At 46.4% G+C, this 27,974-nt stretch overlaps 1 long non-coding RNA gene across 2 annotated transcripts in view; it reads left to right on the top strand.

Moving 5' to 3' along the window:
• The window catches only part of LOC140215260 (uncharacterized), a 184,939-nt gene extending 158,205 nt beyond the window's left edge, over positions 1–26,734 (top strand). The window contains exons 3-4 of one of the 2 annotated variants that reach the window (XR_011892209.1): positions 25,484–25,591; positions 26,307–26,734. This is a non-coding gene — a long non-coding RNA (uncharacterized lncRNA). The remainder of the gene's footprint in view (positions 1–25,483; positions 25,592–26,306) is intronic. The other variant, XR_011892210.1, reaches the window with a different exon arrangement.
• Positions 26,735–27,974: the final 1,240 nt, after the last annotated feature.

The raw sequence follows: 27,974 nt of genomic DNA, 5'->3' as shown, positions 1-27,974 counted from the left end.
AGAATTGAGATGATCGATGAGAACACGTAAGCAAGTCATCACGACATTGTTCAGTGCAGATGTCGTGCAGATCAGAAATGGCCAGGACGCAAGACTCGGTCTCGTATGCATCATATTCAGGGTGATCGACGAATGACGGGAGAGGCAGTCGGCGTCCCTGTGCAAAGGCAAAACAGCAAATGAATATTCTTGGAGCCTTAGCGCCCACATACCCAATAATCCAGTGGAGTCTTTAAGCGAGGAGAGCCATCACAAGGCGGGGTGATCGGTAAGCATGGAAAATGTGCGGTCGTACAAGTAGGGGTGGAATTTGGCGACTGCCCAAACTAACACCGGGCACTCCCGTTCGGTAATTGAAAAATTCCTCTCGACGGGTGACAGGAGGCGGCTGGCGTATGCAATTACGCGCTCTGCGTTACGCTGCTATTGAACAAGTACAGTCCTAATTCCATGGTCACTGGCATCCGTGTGAAGTTCAGTGGCGGCAGATAGATCATAATGAGCCAGCAATGGCGGAACCGTGAGCAAGCCTACGAGGGCGGAGAAGGCTTTGGTTTGAGCAAGGCCCCATGTGAAAGGAACGTCCTTCTTAAGTCGCTGAGTGGGCGAATGGTTTCGGCAAATATCTTGATAAAACGAAAAAAATACGAGAATAGCCCAACAAAGCCTCTTACGTCTGCGGCGGAAGACGGAATAGGAAAGTTCTGGACAGCACGGATCTTATCAGGGTCGGGTTGAACGCCAGCGGCACTAACTAGATGGCCAAGAACGGTAACTTGACGTCGTTCAAAGTGGCACTTTGATAAGTTCAATTGCAGGCCGGCGGGCCGGAAATCAGCAATAGCCGACAGGCGCATTACATGAGTCGTGAAAGTTGATGAAAAGACTATGACATTGTCTAGCTAACACAGACATGCGGATCATTTATAGCCGCGAAGTAAGGAGTCCATCATTCTTTCGAAAGTTGCCAGGACATTTCAAACGCCGGACGGCATAACCTTGAATTGGTGGATACCGTCAGGTACTACGAAGGCCGTTTTCTTACGGTCCATGTCATCTACGCAGATTTGCCTATAGCCTGATCGGAGAGCTATCGATGAAAAGTATTTGGCTCCGTGCAAGCAGTCCAAGGCGTCTTCAATACGCGGCAAGTGGTATACATCCTTGCGTGTGATTTTGTTGAGGTATCTGTAATCCACACAAAAGCGCCAACTGCCGTCCTTCTTCACAAGGACATCAGAGGGCGCCCACGGAATGCATGATGGCTCGATAACGCCATTAGCCAACATCTTATCGACTTCTCGTTGTATCACTTGTCGTTCAGCATGTGCAACACGGTACGGCTGGCGGCGTAGCGGATTGGCCTCTACAGTGTAGATACGATGGGTGACCACTGATGTCTGGGCTAAAGGGTGGCCGTGAAGGAAAAAAATGTCGCGGTAAGTTTCTAAAAGACAGCGAAACCAGCTAACTCAAGATAAACTAGTTCTTCGCGTACTATTGCCTGCACAAATGATGCTTTATCCAAGTTCTTTAACTCACTCGGGTTGGAAAAAAGGGCTGCAGGAGCCGCAGGCGCACAGAGCGCGCTGTTATTCGGGCGCACAGAACGCGCTGTCACGTGGTATTTTTTAAACTCCGTGGGCTTTCGTTTTTCCCGAATAAAAACGGCCACGCTAAGTCTGTCTCGTTGGAAGTTCCTGGGTTGGGCAATATTTGTGGAGCTCCACAACTTTCCTATTGACGCCTGAACGTTTCAAGCTATATTAAAAAGTTAATTAATTTGTCTCTGCTAATTACTCAAAAGAGACTAGAAAAAAATGGTACTATAAGTTTAGATAAACGCTAACAACATCCACGAGATTTCTGTTCTGAAGAATGCATAGGTTTTTTTTCATAATCTTGGAAAGCATTTATTATATTTCTGCTGACATTTTGTATAATAGGCTAATGACGAAGATAGGTCCTCCTATCGAAACGTTGGCCAGCCTTTCTGAGGCACCTTATCCCTGTTTACAAACTTTATACCACAGTGTGCTATTCCATCTGTCAGCCCCTTTCTTGTTTTTGGACTAATACGTTAAGGTTATTACATTTTCGCAATCATGCAAAATTCAGTGTTCTTTCCCTCTGCTTAAATCTTAAATTACATCACTTGTGTAACGTACCATGACTTGTACTTGAACCGCGACCTTTCCTGGAACTCCTTCTTGGGCTGTATTTGGAAAACTATTCGCGGAATATCGTTAGTGTCGTACCGTATTGGACATTATATGAATTTTTCTCTTCAAAACATGTTCCTCTGGGTTACGGTGTACTGAGGCAGGATACACCGGTATACGCAAATTGCGCAATTCGTTGGCAAGTTAAGGTAACTTATATTCTTCGTTAAAAATTAATTAAATGATCGGGTTTTACGTGCCAAAACCACTATCTCATTACGAGGCCCGCCACAGTGGGGGACTCTGAAATAATTTGAACTACCTGGGGTTCTTTAACGTTTACCTAAATCTCAGTACACGGGTGTTTTCGGATTTCGCCACCATCGAAAGGGCCGTGGATCGTGGCCGGGACTCCATCCCGCTACCTTGTGCTTAGCAGCTCTACACCATCGCTACTAAGCAACCACGGCTGGTCATACTATTTGTCCCATGCTAATTAACATCATCTATGATTTGGACCCTATTGTAATCGTGGCGCTTCTAAAACGTTCTCCTTGCTCGATTTTATTCACCTACCAAAGAAAACCTGCAATCTAAGAAAAAAAATGATTGATGTAACGGTCAGTAGACGAGCAGTGAGCGCTCTGGATCACACGGCAAAGGGGTGTAGCTTATATTCTAGCTGATATGAGTGAACTTATAAATTTTATTGAAGGGATGGCTCTGTGGTCTATGCTGGAGTGCGAAATGATGGGTGAGGCTATAGAGAAGCGGAGCGCTGGTGAACCTCGCTGACGCCGTCAAAGACGAGACGCTCATAAGGACATGAACGCCTTCGGCGGCAAGTTCTCACTGTGCGCCCCTTGAAGATCTAGGTTTTTCCGACCACGCCAGTCTCCAGGGTGATGTACTCGTGGACAACTGTCTGTGGCTTGAGGGGAAGGCTACGGGGCGGGGCTTCTGCACATGTGTTACGAGGCCAAGTGATCCGTCAGCGTTTGACAGGGCTTTTGGTTGCTCGGAACAGACGCTGAGTCAACGCAGCTTCCACGTGCGACGGTTTCGCGTTTGCCCGGACGCGGAAGGGAAAAGCCGCAAAATCAGGGCACTTTTACACTCAGTGGTTTATTTTGTCGCCTTTAACTGCTGCTAATAAGGTTTGTATGTTTCTCTTGCCCAGTTTAAACTAACGTGGATGAAAACAGGACTCTTTTGAGAAGCGCTCTCACTTGTGCGCGCTTTGCCTCGGTACCTGTCCCTTCGTAACCACAGAAAGTTTTCCGCGAGTACAGAGGCTGAATCCACTCCTAATTTTTTTGTTATATGCAGTGTCTCTAAGCCTGCTGCTGGAAAAGCACAAGTTATTTCTTTAATTTTAACTCGGAAAGTTTGGGATCAGCATTTTCCTTCATCCTGGTCTCGCCGAACGGAATGGCTGCAAAGAGAAGGTAAAGAAAAGACTGGTGGTATGTTGCCTATGGTCCTTGCTTGACGAGCGAAGCACAGTGGGATATGTCAGCGGCGGGTGACTATCGCCGTGACGGCACAGAACGCGTGAACACCGCAATCATGCACTGCGCACGCCGTGCCCATTGTGGTAAAGTCTCTATAAGACTGTTGTCAATATACAGTCGTGGAAAACCTCTTCCAAGCAAGCATTTACGTACGTGAGCCTAAAGTGTCGCGTTAGCAGCTTTTGTTGGCGAATGGCTCGCAATTACTATGGTATCAGTTCTTCCATAGGTCGTACCCAGTTACGAAGGTTGGACGGGGAGACGCCGCATGTCAATCACCCTGCCGCCTTAGTTTGCTGGGGCTTACTGTTTATTAGTTAATTGCGCCCGTTGCGTTGGGCTTTGCGCGTGGTACGATTGCTATGCGCTTGTGAACCTCTCTCTCGTTGCGTTTTTTTTTCTATGTTGTATTTAGGGAGACGGGCAAACACCTTAAAAGGAGATAAAGAAAGGAGGAATAGACGAGGCTTGAGTAGCCGGCGGACCACTCACACGATGATTCTCGTACAGGATTGGGGATTGGTGTGGCAGTGGACCATACCCTAAACGACTCAGTGGCGACTGGGCTGTAAATGTCAGGGGCGGGGCACCGAGGGATAGAAACTATGGCTCCGTTGTCCCGACCAAGCATTCTAGACTCAACTTGCGGTGCTATGCACCATCGGTTCTGCCCATATAGGGTCATCTTATGTGTTCCAGTTTCACCTTTTATTTCGATGTGTAATTTCTTGCAAAAAGTTGTAAATACAGAGTGTCCCCAAGCTTCAGCTGTGTCTGCTTCCATCCATCCACACCCTCCAGCGAACCTATATCCCGGCTATCCTTAGCGGCAGTACGCTGTACTTGCGTAGAACGTCTCTGGCGTCTCGGACGCTCAAGTGGAGGAGGAACTCCCGAACCCTTCAGAGGGAGGAAGGAGAACCTTGCATCTTGACTAGTCCACCTACAAGTACGAAGAATGGAAGTAGTTATGAAAAAGTAAGGCGAGCTAGAGCCAACCGAAGGAAGCGGATATGTTGGAAAGAAGTCTTTATTGTTAACAGTGAGATGGGTAAATGGGGAAAAGTGCTTAAGGTGCGGTTTATCTAAATAAAAAAAAGCCAGGAGGAGGCAGGAAAAGCACATGGGAGGGGGGGAGGCAATAAAGAAAAATCAGTCATTCTACTCTGTGAAGATGGGTGACTTGCGGAGCTGTATATATGGTGATAATTATGTTGACTGAAAGTGAAAGGCACAACCACAATAAATTTCGTTTTATCACAATTTTTTGTTGTTTCATTATAAATTGCATACTCTATGCTTTTTTTTAATTTTTAACCTTCTTTTCTTTCCTTTTTTTGGATATATTATTTGGTCACCAAGGTGACTATCGCTTTATGATCGCTATGATATACAGCCAGTGGCTCTGTGGCGACACTGGAAAGTTTCTTGGCCAATGTGAGGTCTATCACGAGCGATGACGCGTCGTGGGCCCACTGATGTTTGTGTAACATTGAATGCCGAACCCTCCCAAGAGAAGCACCACAAACCACTTTGCGTCTGGCCGAGACGCATCTATGTTGAGATAACCCACAAGTACGATGGGAGTGGAGTCGTTATAGGGGTGACCCAACCAAAGGTGCATACGCTTGGCGTTTGCAGCACGATATTCGTCCACGTTACGCGCGTCCCGCCGTCGCCGCACACATTCCTGCTTCTGTTCACGAAGATGTTTTTCGTAGGCGCGCTTTTCTTCCGCAGTCCTTACCGCACGCAGCCTACCCATTGCACGGGTGGAAGGGAACTGAGATAACGTTACGTGGTTTCCCAATGGAGCCAGTGACGTCAAACTGCAATCCAGACTAAACTGTGTCTACTCCGGTGTTGCTTCTTCTATTACGATATTTTTTTATCGCAATAGGCCTTGACAGGTCGCTCGATTAAACGCAGCTGGGGCATACCCGGCGATATGCTTTTACTTTATGATTTCCCTCTTTGAGCTTTGAGGTAGCCACCGCCTGCTTATCTTAAGTGCAGAAACCGCTACAGTCTAGCGTATAACAGCTACGTTGTCAAAAAAAATAGAGTGAGAGAGAAAGAGAGAGAGAGAGACGGTTACGTGTAAGCAAGATTGTCACATCTGTATGCTTAGAGTTCCATGAAAACGGGAACTGAACGCAAATAGGATGTGGATATATGAAAACCGAGTTAAAGTACTTGGAAGTATATCAGGAGTTGTCTAGCTACGAAGTAAAGAGGGTCAATAGGAAAACAAAGAAAAGAGTAAAAACACATGGCGTATCGAAAGGTAACAAAGGAACAGAAACAGAAATAGATCAAGTACTACTAAACTACTACTAAATTGCTACGGCTAAAATACTACTAAACTACTAAAGAATAACTTTCCCGCGCAACCTTGGCCGATCGGAACGCACGTTATCTGCACGTGGCCGGCAGAGAAGGGAGCTTTCTTCCGGCCACACAGCTCCATGTCTCAGTAAGGTGCCTCGTGTAGTCTCGTGCGGACGCCAACCTCTCGGTAAGCGCGGAGACTATCTTATATTCCCTCATCTTTTAAAATGCTCATTACTTACAAGCATTTCTCTCGCAAACCATGCTTAGTTCAAGGGAATTTTCCATGTCTCAATAATTTATCTCGTCGTATTCGAGTGCTGATTGCCATGTTATCGCTTGTTAACGAAACTTTTTGTCAAGTCTCTAAATTTATTAAGGCAGTTTTTCGCGTGCCTACCATGTTTATATACCATGTTTATTACCATGTTTCGCGTGCACGTTTATATATCCTTCCGTTTCTCTACCGCGGGTGCGCTTTAAAACCACGGCGCTGCAATTATGCTTCAGTAATTTTCCTTTCTTTCTTCTTTTTTCTCCTACATTAAACTCGTTCTCTTTAACTACTACACGCAGAAACAACGAAACAGCGCTCGCATTCGATCCCATAGATGAGATGAAAAAAAAGGGACTTATATTGCGTCAAATTCATTTACTGAGACACCAGTGCGCACTTAAGAGGAAACACCGTCACCTTCTCAAGAACAATTTTGTGTTTTCGATGACTAGACCGTTGTCCTTCATCCTCTACAGTATTTTTTGGTGTGGCCTTCTAAATATATGCCGCGTTGTCACTACTCTCTCGAAGCCGGCATCAAGCAACCACCCAGAAATCGCTAAGCCAGAATATTGTGCCATGCGTCATTGTTTACCAGGTATGGCTTCAAAAAAATTGCGCATCACGGAAAGGGCGTGATATCAATCCTTACACAGGGCGTCCCACGTTGTCGCCGTCATCACCATCATCATCATCATGATCATAATCACCATCACTCTGTTTTATGTACACTCCAGAACAAAGTCCACTCCCTGCGATCTTCAATTACCCCTGTCCTGCGCCAACCAATTCCAAATAGCGCCCGCGAATTTGCTAATTTCATCGCTTCACCTTGTCTTCTGCAATCCTCGACTGCGTTTGCCTTCTCTTGATACCCATTCTGTAACCCTAATGGTCCAACGGTTATCTAACCGGCGCATTACATGACCTGCCCAGCACCATTTTTTTCTCTTAATGTCAATTAGAATATCCTCTATACTCGTTTAGTCTCTGATCCAAACCGCTGTCTTTCTGTCTCTTAACGTTATGCCTAGCAATCTTCGTTCCATCGCTCTTTGCGCGGTCCTTAACTTGTTCTCAAGCTTCTTTCTCAGTCTCCAAGTCTGCTCAATATGCCAGCACAGGTAAAATGCACTGACTGTACACCTTCCTTCTCAATGATAATGGTAAGCTTACAGTCAGGAGCTGACAGTGTCTGCCGTATGCGATCCAACCCATGTTTCTTCTGTGAATTTCCTTCTCATGGTCCGGGTTCCCTGTGATTGGTTGACCTAAGTTGGGGTCAATCGATGCGCGGCGCAAGCAAAAGAGATTACGCATGTTTTTTTTTAGGTTAAACGTGATGACGACGAGGACAACAGCAAAAAAAAAACCAAATAAGAAGAAAAAAAAAGCATTGAAAGTAGTACGCGTTCCATCTGAATTATATGCAATCTGCTTCAAACGAAAAGAGTCAATTTCCTTGCCGGTGATTCTTTTTTAAAAATTGTACGATGGACTTTCGCAAATGGTGGGAGTCTGTAGAAAGCTGTGAGACTACTATAATTTTAGCTCATGGGAAGCACACCCATGCACTCGGATGCGCACACATGCGCAAAAACAAACGGACGTATACCACATACGCATGTACACCAGTGAGCAACAGTATACGGACCACAGGCCCGCCGAAAACGCCTAATTTATTCGTAATTAAGGAGCACGAACCGAAATTGACGAGTGCACTGGAAAGTACACAATTCCAAGTCTGGAGCGCAGTCCTCAATTTCAATTTACATTCCTAGGCGGATGGGCAAATTGTATTTATCCCGGAATCCGCGTTCCGTATACTTTTGCTCAGCGTTTACAACAGATGCGCATACGTAAATGTGAATCACACTTCTAAATGGAGTGGACGAGTGGCCGGCTGCGGACGGCGCCAGCGGTAGCTGCATGGTTTCAGGTGTGTTTTCAGACCATGCATAGTTTGATTGCGGTGTCGCCTCGTCCTTTTTTTCACGAGAAATTGTGACCATATCGGCCGATTGACCCCTCCAGAGATGTGTGATGGACATTGTACGTTCCGTAAGCGCATGCAGCTAACATTAGCAGAGCTGCTACTTCTATACTGTATATATGTGTGTGAATTTCTGGATAGTGGTGCAATTTCAAGTACTTGGGCGCAGTATGTAGCCACACCAGGAAAACAACTAATAGCAAAACTGACAGTTGCACCTGAAGGCGAAGCATTGAAGGTGGTAACAAGGTTTAGCGTTGGGCTCGAGCCTCACAACATGGTGTTCAGAGCACGACCTACTGGAACTCCCAGACCTGCACAGATAATCGAGTTCTATGGGGGTCGGCTGCGCCCATGCACTCTCGCTCAACCATTGGCCGTTGGTGTAGCTTTTATGACCTGTTTGTCTGCTACTCTGTGGTTGACTAGGGCGGCGTTGTAATTAGATCGGCGGCTGTGGTGAAGAACTGCTTGCGTATAGTGGATGTTTTCTGCGAACGCAGTGACAGTGATGTCACAAGTCTTTGATCGGCCACTTGGCTCCAAAAGTTGACTGTCCGAACCTGAAAAATGTCGGTGCGCGTAGTCCACTACTCTTTAAAATAGCGGTAAATAGCCACTGCTACGGCCTTGTTCATGCAGCGACAAACCGCACAACTATTGGACATTAAGTCACATTGTTTATAGAGTTCGTAAACTTCTCAAGAGTTTCGCTGTTTACATCGTAAAGTTCGCTTCGGAGCTTTTTAGAAACTGGAAATCACCGTAACGTTGTACGATAGAATGATTGCCACTCATTTTTTACTCTGAAAAGTTGCCCATGAGTGTGTCATGAGTACAAAAAAGAGAATTACGCATACAACTTCACTGCGTACGGATATTTCGCACCGCCGTTATACTGCCGCCGTACCTCGCAGAAAAGCTAGATTTGCATTTCGGAACCAGTTTCCTGACACAAGGCCTGCAGTGCAGCACGTCTTAAAGCACCGGAATCTATTTTTCCAGCTTTCAGCTCACCTATAGTCGGGTACAACTTTAGAAGAAAGGTGCGTTTACTCCTCCAAGGCGGATGCACGCGAGTCGCCACCAAGGGCGCGCACTATAGACTGACGTCATGAGCCGGACGACCGGTGACCCCGCCGATGGAGTAAATGACCGCCCGCGCCTCGAACTGGGCCGAGTCGCGTCAGTCGTGTGTGGCCGCCCCTCGTAAGAGTCAATTCCATAACTGTTTGTGGTGCTCTACCATGGCGGATATATTATTGCGAGCTTACGGTGCACCATTAGTGTCGCGTGCGTTTATTCTGAGTCGTGATCCAGCGACGAAAGATTGCAGTGAGCATCGCTGACGCTGCGCTACGCTTCGTCTGAAAACAGGATCTCGAGGCGACACAGCGCTACAAACAAACATCCTGCGTGTTTGTTCCATGGTGTTTTGTTTTGCTCTAAAGTGAAGGTACGACGAGGAAAGTTTGCCAAAGTCTGGTGCGTACTGATAGCGGCGGGTATGTTCGTTGACTGTGTCGCTGTAAAATAACAGAAAAGGGAGAAGGAACAAAAAAAAAATTATCACATTCCTGAAAATAAGTTTGAGAAAACACAACACCAAAACAATATAAACCTTATGCTATTTAAAACCATGAATGAAGCATTTTTGTACCTTTCCTGCCTCGATCGTCTTATCGCCCCAAGTTTGTAATGGTTTCGATAAAAGTACATGTTAAAAACCAACTGATTCATTTTAACTGAGCTTTTAAGCTCACGTAAACCAGCGCGAAGGCCATGCAGAGCTGCTCTTTCCACTTTTGTCCCATGCAACGAAGATGAAAAGCAGACGACGCGCAGCGTTGCAGAAGGCACGGGGTTATCTTTCTCTCGCGATCCGGCATGTGATGTAGCATTCCAAGTACGAGAGCGCTACCAAACCAGTCACCAAAATACAAATGTGTTTTTTTATACCGAGAATTACGCGTTTTAGAAGCACGGATTTTCAGCGGGACTGCTTTAGTCGCGGAGGCCATCCGCTGTCGTGCTTCAGTCATCTGGGCGGGGCCTCCCCTTATTTCTAAAGTTCTACACGACTATAGATATCAAACAAGATTAATGAAACTATGCTCGCCTTCAAACAGACTCGATCAATTTCTGGCACACGTCCGGCGCAGGAATTACATGTGAAAACTTTTCCCAGATCATCTGGCTTTCATACGGCTCACAATAGTAAATCCTAATGTCATCTCTGAGATTACGTTATCTGTAATGAAATAAAAAAAGAACTAGATTATCATATGACTCTTTTCAAATAATTTTTCCAGTCTCTTACGAAGGCTAGGAAAGGGAATGTTATAACGTCTTACAGTGCAACGGTCACCTGCGCTCGTTGTTTACCTTTCTTGCACCGCTCCTCCTCCTCTAATCTCACTATTCCATTGCAAAACATTCGCATATTTTGTTTTGTTTTTATATTTGTTAATTTATTCATTCACCACCAATATAATCGCTTTGTGCCTGCCGAAATGAAAGCACGAGCGTTGGAACAGATTCCGGAAGCAGACAACAGCGAACAGGTTCTAACTATAGCGCCACACTGCCCGTACGTTCGTGGTTCTAAGCGTAGACCTTCATAGAATAATTACTAGAGTGAACTGTGGTGCTGCGATCGTTCAGCCACCATGGGAATGATGGGATGTACATGGATTTGTCGGACCTTCGTGCTTGTGGTTTGAGACGTTCTTGTGACTTTGTTTATTATGCTTTATCTGCCTCCATTGTCCGAAAGTTCAGAGCCATCAGTACTTTTATAAGTGCAGAAGATTCGATTATAAGTGCACACAATCACGACCAATTTCAGTCGATTAGCCTGTCGATGTGGTCAAATCGAAACGTACCAAGCATCTCAACGCGCTGACTTGCCCACGAGAAATTCATAAGGGCGTTGTATGGTGCCTGTCGGTGCTTGCGTCCGTGGCGTAATGGTTTCAATATTGGGCTTACGTGCTAGAGGTCCGCTGTTCAAATTCTGCTGTTGGGCAATTTTATTAATGTTGTTTAATTATTTATTACGCAGTACTTCGCTAAAAATTATGGGTTTACCAAGCCGACGCCCATATTGCAGCTACCGTAGACACTAGTGCAAGAGTTCCCTCTAGTAATTATTGTATGAAACTCTGTGGTTCTAAGAATAGGGAGACGTGATATGGCGTAACGCAGGACACGAGAAAATTGTTGCTGCGAAGTAGAAACTGCCTGTTAGCCGACCCAAAACCTGTCACAACGAGGAACACCGTCAGCGGCGCTACAGGCGTCGGGCCTCGATGGTGCACGAAGTAAGATTGTCAGAGAACTGTCACTGTTTGTCAACGCCGCATGAAAGGATCAGATAGGTTTATCATGACTCTTACTGTCCCGATCCACTCAGACGAGTGCACTATGGTGTAGGCTGCGTGTGCACGACGACTGCTCAGCAGCAACGCTAGAATGCGTGCTCGCACAACGCTGCATGCCCTGGCTCGGCTGATTGAGCCGGGCGTGCCGGTGCGTCTACTTGGGTTCACCGTTTTTTGCAGCCAAACGCACTACGTCTCTCTGGAGACCTAACCCATGCACGTGTGCATGGAGGAAGGAAAATATAGGAGGGAGCATTACGTCACTCAGCCAGCCTTGGCAAGCGAGCGCTCCGTGCGGTGGCCCAACGCGTGGCCTCTTGCGTCGAGATCACGGAGCAAGAATCAAGATTTGCTGAGACGTTTGGTTCTCAGTAGCTATGCCAAGTAGTTGTTATTCGGTGCGCACGTGTTCGGCTGCTCTGTCGGGGCTCTGCCTGCAGAAAGGGAACACTAAAACCAAACGCGCACTTGGACGCGCGATCACGTGTTGGGCCACCAGGTTTGACTTCAATCGCGTTGCCCGATGCTCCCTCCTCTGTTTCCTTTCCTCCATGCACGTGTGGGCTGCACATGGGCGCCGTTGATCGCAGGAAAGCACAACGGTGACGACAAGAACGTGCCTCGAGAGTCCTTATGGCTATGGCAATAAAAATTGCATTTGCTACTGAAGCAACTCTTGCTGTAATTTATAAAAAAAAAAAACTTGCACGTCGATGAATGTTAAACGTGCATGCAAAATTCCTCTCATTCGTTTATTGGATTTCGGACTTTGTGTTTAGTGCTGACTTTCTCGACAAGTTGACCTTCCTCGAGGAAATATTAATCAACAAGGTTAGAGTGGCGTGTCTCAGATTTCACTTCATTTGACGCGCTCAGTCGGCTTTCATGCACCTCACACAGCGAAGTAATCGGTTTATTCAGGGGCAATTGGTTTTCTAAAATCTCGTCAGATAACCCAAAAATGCAACTCTCCAACCTTAACGCGCAAGTTGCAGCACGTACATTTAGCGCGACCTCGCACGAGAACATCCCGATATCGTAAGAATTTGCGTGAAATGGGTTATTCCCTCTATGGTACGTGCTTTCGCTTCATGCATCCTTCAGCTAATATCCCCCCTCACCCCCAATTATGTTTCTTTGTGTTTCTGATCGTTTGTGATTGTTCCAGAACCGCACAAAAACGCGTACATACCAACGATCAGAGGTGAACAGGCACGCTCCGTTCATAATTTATTTTATGCGCATAGTGTTTTTGACAGGCAACTGATTATAGGTAAGGCAACAAGAAACCATCGTTAATAAATAATAAATAAAATTACTCAACACGAACTATGGAGATGTGAGGTCCTCCACCACCTTAACGTTAGGCATACTGGGGCTTCAATGACCCCTTGTTGGGCTTGCGAACAATAGTCTTAGCTATGAATAATACTCACAGTTATGCATTCACTGCCGCCTGCAAACTATGGCAATAAGGCTGAGAAAACTGTGCGCTTTGATAGCAAGGAACAGAACTGGTAAAGGGAAAGGTCAAAAAAGTATTGTAATGATGGGTGTCGCACTTTGAACCATCATGCTTCAAAAAGTTAACCAGGGAGATTAAAATATTTGTTATCTTCTGGATACGCAAGGGATTCATCAGCTCGATTAATGCTTGCGGCAGGAGAAGAAAAGAAGGAGAGGAAGTGCACGAAGCATTCATCGGTGTATGACGGTGTACCACGGCTCTGCAACTTAAACCTGCGATAAGGGCAAAGTTTTAATGGGAACTGCAAGACCTGTCGGGAAGGGCAATGCATTCAAATTCGCGTGAGCTTGTTTCTAGTACCGCATACTTGCTTGTAACGGTGCAATGTACCCACACGTTACGCTTGCGAGAACATGTTAATTGATTTCGAAGACAGAGAAACACGCTTGAATGAGCCGACAAAACAGTAGAATGTTCCTAAAAAGGTGCCCTGGGCTGTTGAAGGAAGGTCTCGAGAACGTTTATCGATTCAGGACATCGCCATGGTTAATGAGTTATGTTGATGAATTTCATAATTGCAACGTTCTTCCTTTTTTTTGTCCTTTTTCCGCAGTAAGCCATCTATACCCAGTACAATTGAAATATTTAACACCATTAGGCAGATCTGCAGAAGTTTTGTGCGCGTACGCGAACAGTATTGCGACGCACTTTTGTGGCGGGCATTCCTTATGCCGATTTCTTATCTTAACTTGAGATCACGAAAAAGGTTCAGATACCGCCCTAACTACAAGTCCCAGAGCATAGTTTTTTTTTTCAGATAGGAAACTTTAACATGCAGACAATGCGCTAGACTGCGAGCTCCAAGTGAGTGTATTTGGAAATATCCAGTCATTGAATAAGAGTAGTGTAGCAGAAGGTGTGTGTGGGGAAGTGAAAGGGGAGCTGCAGTGCGCTTCGCGTAGGAAGAGCAAGCTATATATATATATATATATATATATATATATATATATATATATATATATATATATATATATATATATATATATATCATGCGAGTGGAGCAGGGTTGAACACCTTTGCGGACATATAGAGACAGGATTGCTCGGTTGCATGGAAAGGAGCTGTATATCGTGAATTGTGTCGCTTCTGCAGCGCAGTTTCTCATATGTGCAATATTGAGCCTGCGGAGCGGCGGCCTATGTGGTGACCGTATTAGGGCTTCTGACCAGAACCTTGGTCGAGCGCAAATGGCACACAATTCTGATTGCGTTGGTTCTTCAGTCGGCAGGCGTCATTGCCTAAGTGCTAGCAGATCGTCATTGCACTTAATATTTCGTTGTCGGTGCTGCTTAGTCAGAGGTGTCAAGGTCATAATCCTCATGATGAAACATTGTTCCAGCGCAAAAATAAACACGGACAAGCAGAGGACAACAAGAACGCCAGACTTCAACTGAATTTTATTCAAAGTAAACAGGGCTTCACGCACAGAGAGAGGTGCTGCTGGTGTACCCGAACACTTAAATATATTTTTTGAACCAGGCCACAATTATCAAAGGCGGAAAAAATCAAACGAACGCAAAATTTTCATGTCACTTGCGTACAATGTTGCACATCTCCCGCCCAGGTCAGCCAGGTATACCTGGCTGACGCGACTAATGGCCAAACAATGAAACCCTCCTTACCTCAGTAAGGAAGCCTTCACTGCGGTGAGGCCACCTTATGTCGCTTTGAAAGCTTCCTTACTGAGGCACCCTCAGCGAAGGCTTCCTTGGTGCTTCCTCAGCGTAAGGTAGCTGCGAAGCTACCTTCATGCGTCCTTACGCAGCTCCTGGCCCTGAACGAGCGCTTCACCTCACTGCTTAGCCACGTGATGTTTGCTTGCGCATGCGCACTGTCGCCCGCATGCGGAGAAGCGCAAGCACGGTACGTCTTGCCAGGCATGTTCGTTTCAGTCGCACGTTCGGCATGAGTAGCGTTCGTAGGCGTTGCTAGAGCGTTGCTAGGCGTTACACGACACCGGCGGTGCCAGCGTTGCTGGAGCCTATCAAGTTCCGCGCTATAATGTGGTACTTTTTTACCGTTTATTAAACAAAAGTGGAAGAAAGCGTGCACGCGTCTCTATATCAGCACTTCAATTTAAAAGTTATGCGATGATACAGCATCTTTTTATTGAATGATGGTGTTCGCGTAAAGCTCTTAAGAGATCATCTCGAACCCAGGCATGAGGCAACCATTCCTTACGTAAGGAAGCGCGAAGGGAGCTTTCAGAGTACGCTTGCTTCCTCCATCGGTCCTTTGCTGTAAGGAGGCCTCACGTAAGGTTAGGAAGCGGTCGAAGGAAAGGAACATTTCATTGTTTGGGCCTAACACGTTTGCCCTGAGATAATCAAGTACCTCTTTCCCGAGCACAAGAGAAGGAGCTTTGACCCAGTAATTTTTTTCATTGGATATACGAGAGGCTTCAAAAATTTCCCGGTTTTTCTGAGTGCGCAGCACACGTGTTTGTTCGAAAAACGCCTTGCATGCTGGATTAGGTGAGCAATGGCGAATGTGGTCAGCTATATGACCTCCGCCACTTATACTCCGTTTCATATATAGCGTACAATAGGCTGGAAGCTACAGAAGTAGTCCGCAGAAAAATAAATAAATAAATAAATAAATAAATAAATAAATAAATAAATAAAATGTACCACTCCGCGCGCATCGTGGCTGAGTGCAAGGCCCGCGCCCGGGGAGTGCAGGCTACGTAGGGCCTGGGTTCAGATGTCCGTATGGCGAAGCTTTTCTTTCCTTTTTTTTTGTTCATAGGAATCGTTGAGTAAAAAAACATTTTTATTTGGTCGCCTGCAATACAATCCATTAGCAGCACCATATACGCTCTGTAAATATAAATGATGAATTTTGTAGGTAATGAAAAAAAAATATTTCGGCATTGTGGAAAATGAACAGACGAGTTTATTTTTCAGAAATATTCAGTAGCACCCCACAAGCGCTAATACGAAGGCATAGAAAGGACATAACCGACGGGGCGTTGCGCTTTCTTCTCTATCCTACCCGCAATCTCCGTTTCATGAGCCATTGTTCAATATCAAAGCAACTTTGAGTCAGCAGTTTTCGCGCAAGATGAGCAATGCAAACAGTCCCCGGATTCTCATCATGTTCCAGGAGCCTACAAGCAGCGCTACGCAATTAAGATACAGCGAGACACACGGGTTTGGACGTAGAAACAGTTGACGATACCAGGCATGGTATTTGGAATGTGGCCTGGTACGGGGTACTTTAAGCAAGCTCTTCGATACCGCTAAATGCTGAGCCACACACTCGTCAGAGGAGTCACTTGACCTACCAGTGCTAATAATGACCGGCTCGATTTGATTACCGATAATTGCATCCCATTCTCAGGCCTCATCTTCGACACGCTGGACATTAGCGCAACAGTTTGCCCACATTTGTTGGGTAACTGATGCCCGTGCACCTCGTAAGAGGTAGTCAACATGCGCCAAAGTAAACTGCTTGTTTCTCGTGGCTACGTGGCCTTTCACGACACCCCATACACCCCATACAAGAGAGAGAGAGAGAGAGAGAAGGGAAGCCGGAAAGGCAGGGAGGTTAACCAGACTGATTCCAGTTTGCTACCCTACACGTGGGGAGGGGAATGGGGAGTGAAAGAGGGAGAGAGAGAACTTAGGTGTAGGATGTCTATAGCCGGGCACTCAAGTCTGTTGCCCTCAGGTAGCGAAAAAGCGCTCGAACTGCTTTCTGGGCCAATGAACTGTGAGGCCAGGCTCCCAAGATCTTCGCTTCCGTAAATGGCCTGTCATCCAGTCTACTTAAGGCACACTGGAGAGTCTCGCATTGATTATCGAAGCGAGAACAGTGGCACAGAAGGTGACTGATGGTCTCTTCACACTTGCACTTAGCGCACATTGGTGAATCCGCCATTCCAATACGATAGCTGTAGAAGTTAGTGAATGCTACTCCTACCCACAGCAGTGTTGCGTCACGTCGTGGAAGGTTCGCTGGTAATGTAAGATTTAGTGATGGGTCGAGGCTGTGTAAACGACACTTAGAGTTCTGTGGTGTATGCCAGTAACCTAACGTGATGGTACGAGCGAGACTGCAAAGCTCTCTTGCAGCGTCGACTCTCGATAAAGGTATAAGGAGTGTCGGTGAGCCCGCCTGGGCACGTCGGGCAGCGTCATCGGCGAGGTGATTACCAACGATGCCACAATGTCCCGGCAGCCACTGAAATATGATATCATGTCCTCTTTCAGAAGCGCAATGGCAGGTTTCGTTGATTTGTGACACCAGCTGTTCATAATTGCCACGTCGTAAACTTCTCAAGCTCTGGAGGGCTGCTTTCGAGTCACAAAATATTGCCCATTTGTTGGGCGGTTCTTTTTCAATGTATTCGACAGCAGCGCGAAGAGCGGCCCGTTCAGAGCCTGTAGATGTCGTTACGTGTGATGTCTTAAACTTGATGACGACCGATTGAGATGGTAGGACAACGGCGCCCGTAGAATTTTTTGAAACGGAACCATCCGTGTAAACATGAATTCGGTTAGCGTATGAACAATGCAGAAGTTTTATTGTGATCTGCTTGAGAGCCGCGGTGGTCAGGCTAGCTTTCTTCGCTATTCCTGGAACAGCAAGGTACACAGGAGGCTTCTTCAAGCACCACATAGGGGCTGGCGTTCTTGTTGCGGGTGAGTGCCTCAAAGACAAAGAGTGCCGGTTAGCCGCAATTGATCTGGAGAACGCTGCCCTGGGTCTTTTCTCAGGCAATCGAGCGAGATGATGGTCAGGGACTCGGGATATATGGCGAACATGCGCCCGGAGTGCGTCGATAGTTATATAGGTCATTATTGGGTGGTCTCTCGCGGTGGCAATTGTTGCCACGGTTGAAGCATTTCGAGGTAGCCCCAGACATGTTCGAAGGGCTTGGCCTTGAATGCTATGTAGGACATGGATGTTAGTTTTGTTAGCATTGGACAGCACTGGTGTGCTGTATCGCAAGTATCCTAGGAAGAGCGTCCTGTATAGTTGAAGCATAGATGCCACGGATGTGCCCCACGTTTTACCGGCAAGAAACCTTAGTATATGGGAGATAGAAGTAAGCCTCTTCTTCAAATATGTGATGTGGGGGCTCCATGAAAGGTCTCTGTCTATAATAACGCCTAGGAATCGGTGAGTTTTTGCGTAGAAAATTGGTTGGTGGTCAATAGAAATGGGGGTACCAGGTCATGGGCTTGTGGGTAAAGGCGACTAAGGCGCACTTCTCGGTCGAAATGCTGAGGCCTTGCGCACGCAGGTACGATGATGTTAGGGTCACTGCTTTTTCGAGCCGTGCACGCACCTGGAGACGTGTAACTGCCGAGGCCCATATGCATATGTCGTCAGCATATATGGAAAGGTTTACTGTATGTGGTAGAACGTCGGCAAGGCCAAGGATTGCAAGGTTGAACAAAGTGGGGCTAAGAACCCCACCCTGAGGGACGCCACGGTAAGTATAATGGTCAGCAGTTCGGCCATCTACACTGTGCACAAAGAAGGATCTTTTGAATAGATAGCTCCGAATCCACCGAAACATGCGTCCACCTATACCATTATTTTCCAGGGCATCAAGGATGGCTTCATGCGTTAGATTATCATAGGCGCTTTTCACGTCGAGGAATAGTGCAACCGATATACGCTTGTGGTGTTTTTCCTGTTGTACAGACGAGACTAGGTCGATGACGTTGTCAATAGAGGAACGGCCTCTTCTAAAACCAGCCATGGCATCGGGGTATACGTTGTGGCGCTCAAGATACCTTTCTAGGCGGGTGAGAATCATTCTTTCCATGACCTTCCCAACACAGCTGGACAGCGCAATGGGTAGGTAGGACGCTAGGTCAAGTGGCGACTTTCCAGGCTTCAGGAGTGGTATCAAGCGGCTGGACTTCCACCGCTCAGGAACGACGCCATCATTCCATGACTGGTTATAACATTCCAGCAGTCTGCTTCGGCCATCTTCACCTAGGTGGCATAAAGCAGCGTAGGTGATGCCGTCTGGTCCTGGCGACGATGAGCGCCTGCATGAGGCCAGAGCAGCGTCCAATTCCTCAAGTGAGAAGGACACATTCAATTCTGGGAAGCGTGTCGCAGGAACCTCACCCAGAATTTCACTATTGATGGTGACCACACTGCCCGCAATCTTCACACAGAAATCTTCGGCTATATCGACCTGTGAGCGGCCTTGATGGAGGGCTAGGGCTGAGAATGGGTGTCGTTGCTGTAGAGACGAGCCAAGGCCACGCACCGTCTTCCTTTTGATAGACAGTGGCTTGCGGGGGTCAAGTGATTCGCATACAAATTACCATACAAATTCACAGTGGTGTAGAGGCAGTCTTAACACTTCATGACCATGTTGAGCAGCAATATTGTCTTTACGGTACACAGTGCCAGAGTAGGGCAGGCTCACTCTCTTTCAAAGTTTCAACAGTTCGACATGAACCATGTTTGAGCTCCAAGCAATTACCCACCTTTTAAGCCAGGCTTTTGTGTCACCTTTTCGTCTCGACGCTGTGGTCACTTTTTCTAGAGCGACACTATGGTAAGACGCATTACCCATAACAATGACGCTACTGGCGGGGATGTTGGGCAATAGTTTAGTCGTAAACTAGTGTTCGAAGTATGGTGCCATCCATCTCCGAATGGTAGTACCCATCACTGCTTTTCTTGGCCTTGAATAAGTCTACTGCACCATTAATAAATCCAGTGTCACTGCGTCAAGCGTGAAAAAGGATTAGGCGGCCTCCCTTTACGGATGGGGCTGCTGGACCCGTCGTTAGGCCCCTTAGGAAGGCGTCCTTAGATGATGCCACTATGCTATCTTGCCATACATTATGCTTGGTATGGACGACAGTTACCTAAGTTACATCCAGGGAAATGATTGTCCTGTGGAAATATGCGATAAGAATATGTGTCTATAGCGTACCTGAAATCTTGTTCACAATGACAAAACGCCTGAAACTACCCGGGGATAGCTTTCTGTGGCTGTGCACTGGACGCTGCGAACATCCGCCGCCAGCTTGCAGGCTGGCGTCTCTCGCTCGTGAGCACGTTCGAACAGCGCGTTTGCGGAAGCCCGTACGTCGCTGCTGTAGCTTCAACTGCATGACCACAAAAATATGTCCACGCGCCAGCGCGCAAACAACAAACAAAACGCGAACTGAAGCACATGCTGCTAGATCACAGCCCTTAAAGCGCAATAAACATTCTGTTTTCTATTTACAAGTGCCAAGAATACACGGCAGAAGAAGGCAATGTGCAAGTCGCAAAATTATAAAGTATGCTGCCTACCTGCCCTGCTTCCCGAATTTCTTGGTGGCTCTCAAGTACCTCCGACACCAGGCGATTATGGCGTCGCGCTCGATTAGCGCCAGATTTCATTTTCGTTTTTAAAAAGTGCAGCCGATGTCATGCAATAGCCTCCACAATGTCGTCTTGCTGAACACCGGCAAGTAGTCGTCTTCGTTAACCTCTGTGAGGATCTTATAAAAGGTAGGAATTTGTTTTTCAGCGTACATGCCATGTACCTTAAGACTAACAGCGTGCAGCGTCAAGCTATTATGCTTGACGAAACGCGAGCTTGCTAAAGTCACTTTGCGAGGTCTCTTCTTCGGTGAAGCCAGTCGGCCTGAGAGACATCTCGTCTTGTAATTCGCGACAGCGCAAACGGACACTTCGGTATCAGCACTCACAATATCAAGAACTTCGCGGACTGTCCTCCCTGGGAAGCGTCACCTCGTCGCTGCGTAGATGTTGGCTATAATTTGCTTGCATTGCCTTGAAAACTTCGCAAGAGATAGCTTCAAAAGCAAACGACGAGGCGATGCGCTCCAAGCTGAAGCGGAAGACGCCATCTTCTGTGTCGGCTGTACTCACGGCGCAAAACGTGGCACAAACTAAGAAGGATATTGAAAGTTCTATGATGCTTTCGATACTGGAGGTTTAAGCCTGCATAAATCTTGTCTGTTAACGAAACAGTAACGAAATACTAATTATTGCACTTGTGTTCACAGTATCTTTATTTTATTGCATTAGAGCAGCGTTGTGCGCTACTTCTCTTGTCGCAAGTATAGCGGCGTATTACGCGCCCCAGCTTTGGCGGCGTTGCACGTTATCTATGAAACGGAGTATAGTGAAGCAGCAACCCTGAAATACTCTAGCAAGCGGTCATTAAAAGAGCGCCCAGATTGGCCCACATAACATTTCCCACAGCCGAGGTGAATGCTGTACGCTACAAAAACCTCACAATCAACGAGGGCTTTGGTGTACTTTATTTTGCAGACTGGCCTCGCTTATATGGTCGTCTCTATTTGTGCACTGGAACGATGTTTCATAATGCAATTCACAAACAACTAGCCCAGCTGCCTACGCATAGTCATAAGCCTCAGCGATTATACTAGAGCACTGAACAGGCGGTTATTTTTCTGGCCCATGGCCAAACCAAGCTCGAAAGTGCCATGAGCTTGCCTGCCCGAGCCTTGCCCGGTGGTTTCAAACCTGGCCCATACCCGCCTCTGGCCCGAAAGAATTGGGGCTGGTCCTACCCAGCCGGTTCGGCTCGTTAGCCCTTGTGTATAAACGAAGCATGCCCCAGTTCTCGGTTATTGCGAAAACACCAGACGCACACAGGATATTTTCTTGAGACAGTTTTGCCTTTGTGAGGATTTCCACTTGCGTTGTTTCTGACATATGAACAGGTAAAACAGAAAAAAGAATTCTATCCGGTTCACTATTTTCGTGCATAGACTCGTGATATGAAGGCCAATGCTACATTTGCCAACTAGTTAGATGTATATAGATACCGAAAGCATAGGTAACTACTCATGTACACACACATAACTACTTAATTCGCATTTCGTGTTTCAAAGAACCATTTCAACGTACATTGCACGAACTAAATCTAATAATGTTGGCATGGATTGTAGAGTTCTATAACATATAAATTGGTGGCGTGTAAGGGAGCGCTTATATGCAAGTACATTTCACGCGGAACAAGCAACTTTTATTGCGTTATTCAACTTCATTCCAATGACGTTAACATTTCAGTTAAGAATTCAAGTAGTCTGTTTCCTTATATGAGGGAAATCGTACTCCCTCTATTTTTGTTTCAACGCGTATACGTATATAGGATGTCAAGCACAGTGTATTACGGCACAGGGACTTTGGAGATACAGCGTGGAGCCGGGAATGGTGACGCCGTCCACAGCAATAATGGCACCGCAAACCAGCGGTTTGTCGGTCTTTTATATTTTAGCGTTCTCGCCGGTTAGGTAAACGTTTCTGGTTTATCTAAGCGGCTTTTAGTGATGGTGTTTTTAAGAGCACATGGAGAAATAACATAAACGCACGCTCGTACGCACGCACATAAACACGCAACACACGCGCACACACATCGAAGTAATGCTATCAGGCAACTACGAAAAAGCGAATTCACTTTACAAATATGAGGGCCGCCAATTGGAAGGTTCAAATGAATTGGTGCATCCGCGGTGTCCCTAAAATGTTTCAGCGGCAGAGCAGAACTTGCAAAACCGGGACCGAAAATGTCTCTGTTGATTTGGCCTTAGTTAATAATAGATACATATCGTCTGTATGCGCTCTCGCAAATGGTGCAAAACGTTAGTCATAGCTATTGCTGGTGGGGTACGCGGACTGCAGTATTTAGTCTGAAAAATCGTGAGTCTCTTCAGCAACCATGCCGCCCCATATGTTTGAACCATGGCATAGCGAAGCCGTTACCGTTACTTTCGCTTGTTCAGGTTCGGCTCGGGTTCAGGCAACTTTAGGAATATCGGTTTGGGTTCTGAATAATTTCCGGTGCCGTTTTCAATTCGGGTTACTGTTGAAATTTCGCTAATTATGCGATAAACCAACGCAGATAATTTGGATCGCTAGAACAAGGAATGAAAAAATTTGATCGAAACTACTAGGGAACTGCACTATGTCCTAGCACGCACGTGAATTTGTTAATGATTGTTCCACAATTTATTTGCTGTAACCCTAATGAATTATTGAATTAGTCTAAAAAAGCGTTTAAAATTTATTTTTAACCTTGCAATAAAATGAAATCAGGCAGGGCGACGGTGATCGGCACGTTTCTACTTCTGCCGAAAGAATACATGTATTGTGCAGGAACAAAAAAAAATTCGACAACGACTCTGCCTTTGGAAAGTACAGTGGGCTGCAGTGAAATTACTTTATAACCGCCGCGGTTGGTCAGGGTCTATGGTGTTAGGCTGCTGAGCACAAGGTCGCGTAATCGAATCCCGGCCACGGCGGCCGCATTTCGATGGGGGCGAAATGCGAAAACACCCGTGTACTTAGAATTAGCTGCACGGTAAAGAACCCCAGGTGGTCGAAATTTCCGGAGTCCTCCACTACGGCGTGCCTCATAATCAGAAAGTTGTTTTGGCACGTAAAAATCCCATAGTTCTAATTTTTTTTATTACTTTCACTGCTTGCGCTGGTGACCGGTATACAAAGAACACCTATGGTAAGGGAAGACAATTTAGGGAATTTATTGCTACCGACTTCTATCTGTCAAGCACATTTACCGTCTCTTCAGCGCCAGCGTAATGCAAGTAGCTGCAGTTAACTCGTCGTCATTTTGTTCTGGCTATGCGACGTATTGCCACTCTGAAAATTTGTCCTTGAATCTCTATCTTGGATTCTTTGCCACTCTGGAGGCACAGACATCACATTTTGGGAGGAAACAATGTGCGAGCATTTCAGCATCTTTTCCGTGACATATTTCATCAAGCACAGGCAAGGGAGAAATGTGTTGCAGCAGTGCAAGACATTCAAGTTTTGCAGCAATATTCAATTCGCCAAAGTGAAATCTGCTTTGTAAAAATCGTGTTGCTTTATTTTTCAAAGCAACAACTGCAGGTGTGGCAGTGGCGTGCATTTTTTTAACTTTGTATTGTACGAGAGCACCACAGGGAACGTTGGCTGATTGTCTTATACCCCTGTCACGCGGACAGCCTTAACCGAGGTTAAGCTAACTACGGTCACGGCTGACCGCAGTTACCGCTAGCTACACGGCAGAGGTAATCGTAGTAAGCCCCCTAACCATGGTTGCCGTAAACCGAGCTTGGCAACCTCGGTTTACTCTCGCAAACTGAGAAACAGGCAAGATGGCGGACGCCATGGCTGTTGCATGTGCGCCAGCGTCGATCGAAATGCCAATGAGCCAAAGGCGTAGCAACTGGCCAGACACGACAACAAGGGCGCTTATACGCGTTTGGGAGGACCACCTTGGGGCGCTGCGCAAGAATACGAGGAATGTGCGCATATACGCAAAAATTTTGGAGGAAGTTAATGCTGGGCTGTCGTATGGAGAAACACCGTACAACATGAAGCAACTGCAGCTGAAAATGGACAACCTGAGCGAGCGCTATCGGTAAGTACAAAAGATGCCGGTAGACATGTGCAATCATAAAAGCTTGGCGCTTATGATAGCCGAATAGGATGCTAATTATTGCGTGGAGTAGGCTTCGCCGTAGAGTAAGCTTCACTTGATCGGCAAAGTGTTGCTTCACCAGCATGTATTCACTTGTAGGGTAGTGCCGCCGCAGTCTTTTAAAGGTTAAGTTTACTCGCACTTCTTTACTAACACCAGCGTTGTCGTGCCGCTGCGTGCGCTTGGCTTCGGGACTCGTGCCGCATTTACAGTTCAATACAACCCAAGGTGGCCGACGACGTTACCATTAACTCGGGCTACAGATGGCAGAAATGTCTGTACAATGAACGAGATGTGAAAGAAATGCATGATATGGAGACCATAAGAACCCTTGCCGTCTACTTTGTTTCCATTTGCAATACTCGCCTGAATCGCTGCACTGCTGCGCGCAGCATGGCAGTAACTTGCTCGATACTTTGCTAAACCTTTCATTCTGAAGCATCAGATTTTGGTGGGACAGCACATGGTAAACGAGTTCAGCTTCGTTAACATTAAACGCTGATTTCTGAGGAATTATTTGCGTAAATTTGGAGAGTATTATATGCTCAAACATTCATAATGCCATTACAGCCGATACTTACCCTTTGTATATGCCACCAGAACTAAAGTGATAGCAACGTGGGGTTCAGTTGCTTCTGGTGCTTTTACTTTTTTGCCTGGCACTGTCTGCTAGGTAATTTAAAAAAAAAATGTAAAGGCTCTTACAAGTCTTGATAAATATGGAAATGCCCGAGCAGGCAGGACTTGTTTGCAGGGAGCCTTTAATATGCATGAGGTGGAATAGTATGTGCCTCTCCACATATTTCTAAGATGTGTGCACTAAAATGCAACTTTCTTTTTTAGGAAGGAAATGCTGCTCTGTACGAAAACCGGGTCCAGCAGGTCGAAATGGCCCTACTATACTGGCTGCTTAACAACCTGCTTAGCTCTTTGCCAATGAATGCCATCGAGGTAATTTACGATAACAGTGTAGTTTGGGGGGCTAGTTGATTGTTGTTTAGGAAAGTGCAAAGGTAGAGATAAACAAAGGGAAAACGCCTAGTATACAACTGTCTTGCTTATTTGTCATCTCTGAAACTGAATTTAGCCATTCTTCAAAGTATACTGTGTACAAATTTTCCGCTGAATTTTGTGTAGCACTGAAACAGGTAGAAATCATAAATTAGAGCATTTGGGTTGTATGCAAATATTTTTTCATTATCAACATAATAGTGTCAGCCAGTCTCGGTTACTTAAACACTGCGAATATGCCACACTTTATGATTAGGAAGAAACGTGCCAGCACAAGATTGTTGAGTTGCAAGAACAGTACAGAAAATATTTCTGACAGAGGTTGAATATGCTATGAAGGAATGTAATCAATTATGAAAAACATTTTGCGAAAAGAAGACAAATATATGGCACGTCATGGCAAGTAGTGTATCAGTGCTTGTTCATGGTATGCTTGGCTGAGTCACAGATTCGCCCCTACTATTTATTTTTTCTGTGCTTTCTGGCATTGATTGCGCTCCATAACTGACACATGGGTGCACTAGAAACACAGCCTTGCAAGTTATGCGACAATCCAATTTCAATGCGCAGCGTAATGAAGTGTCACAAAACTGCATTTTTGTATGACAAACTTAAAAATGTGGTGCTACATTTTTTTATGCTTTGCCTTGCACAGCTGCAAGAGGTTACAGAGCTTGCTGAAGGCGGGCAAGTGATTGGGTCCTGGAAGGACAGTTTGGCTTTCGCAGCCGATGGTGACGTGGCCGAGCCAGCAGCTACTACTACTCTCTGATCCGGCATCCCCACTTTCCTGCAGCATAGATGGCAGGAGATTTGAATGCCAGGACACGTGCGACTAAGCATAATAAAGATGCAAGTGCTGCAAGCAAGCTTGCAACAGGTCGCAAGCGACCAGCCACTATAGTGCAGACACTCCTGGCTAGGCACAACGAATTAATGTTACACGGGAGAAAGTCTGAGAACAAAATGCGCAAGCTAATGTCGCAGTGACATGATTGCACATCATGATGTGCAATCACGTGACTGCGAACGTGTGGGCAATGGTGTAAGAAGCCATCTTTCTTTCTAATAAACGTTGTTGAAAGTCAGCGCTTGTGGTGTCGTCTTCTCGTCTCGTATCCCGTCTGTGTTTTGCGCTGTTAACACCAGGATGGAAAACCAACAAGCGCAAGCTGCTATTCTAGCAAATACCTTGCAGTACTTTAGTTTTGCTTTTGAACAGGCTCCCTGCCAACACTTTGCGAAACCGTGGCCGGTGGAAGACACTTGCATCGGGATTTCTTCCAGGGGATCCTACATTAGTATACATAAGCCTATATGTGTGGTCGACAATGGCCAACAATATAACGCTGTACCACCCTTTATAATTAGTATAATCAGTGGCATGATCCTTTGGGGGGGGGGGGGGGGGGTACACTTCAATCTGGCATCCGTCCAGGGAGCCCATGCCTTGGGGAAATCCACAGACAGCTACAAAACGGCGCAAGTGCTCGTGTACTTCGTCTCCTCTGGGGAAGCTTATGTAACGCGACTCTAGTCCCGTACAATAGTGGCGCAGAACTCGCGAAACGCCAGATTTACCGTAGAACGGCTAACACCAAAGATATTGGCAACACTTCTGTCTTCAACAGAGGTAGCGAGACGATGCAGTCCTATCGCTACACGTTTATCTAATGTTATCGCCTTTCGCATCTTCGTGTCTAGCCGTCTCATGGGCTCACAAACACTCACAATGTAATTGAAGGTCGAGCGGTTCATTCTAAATTTCTCTCTGAATCTGCTGTCAGGAAGGTGCGGAAGTGTTGCTTCGTACCACGAAATCTCGCGGGGGTACGTCCAAACAGAATGATCGCCAGAAGAGAGTGCTGCAGCTACCAAAAGCTCTCGGCTCCTGCGCCGAGCACGTTCGAGGTCAGCGTTCATTTTTTCTAGTTGAGCAAAGACGGACGGTAGCTGTATACACCGCTGCTGAACAGATGCGTGAAAAATGGTGAATGAAGCCCAAAATTCCAAGTCTTCGTCTTCAGAGTCAGTGTTGGGTGCAGCCACGAGGGCCATCTCGCTAGCCTCACGGGTCCTCTCTCGAATCACGCGCGTGCACACACACACACACACACACACACACACACACACACACACACACACACACACACACACACACACACACACACACACACACACACACACACACACACACACACACACACACACACACACACACACACGCACACGCACACGCACACGCACACGCACACGCACACACACACACAAGCCAGCCACTTGAGCACAGAACAACACACATGAAGTATTCTCAGCAAAGCCT

The sequence above is a fragment of the Dermacentor andersoni genome, chromosome 1, assembly GCF_023375885.2.
Source record: "Dermacentor andersoni chromosome 1, qqDerAnde1_hic_scaffold, whole genome shotgun sequence".
NCBI classification, from domain to species: Eukaryota; Metazoa; Arthropoda; class Arachnida; order Ixodida; family Ixodidae; genus Dermacentor; species Dermacentor andersoni.
This window is presented reverse-complemented; position numbering and strand designations above follow the sequence as displayed.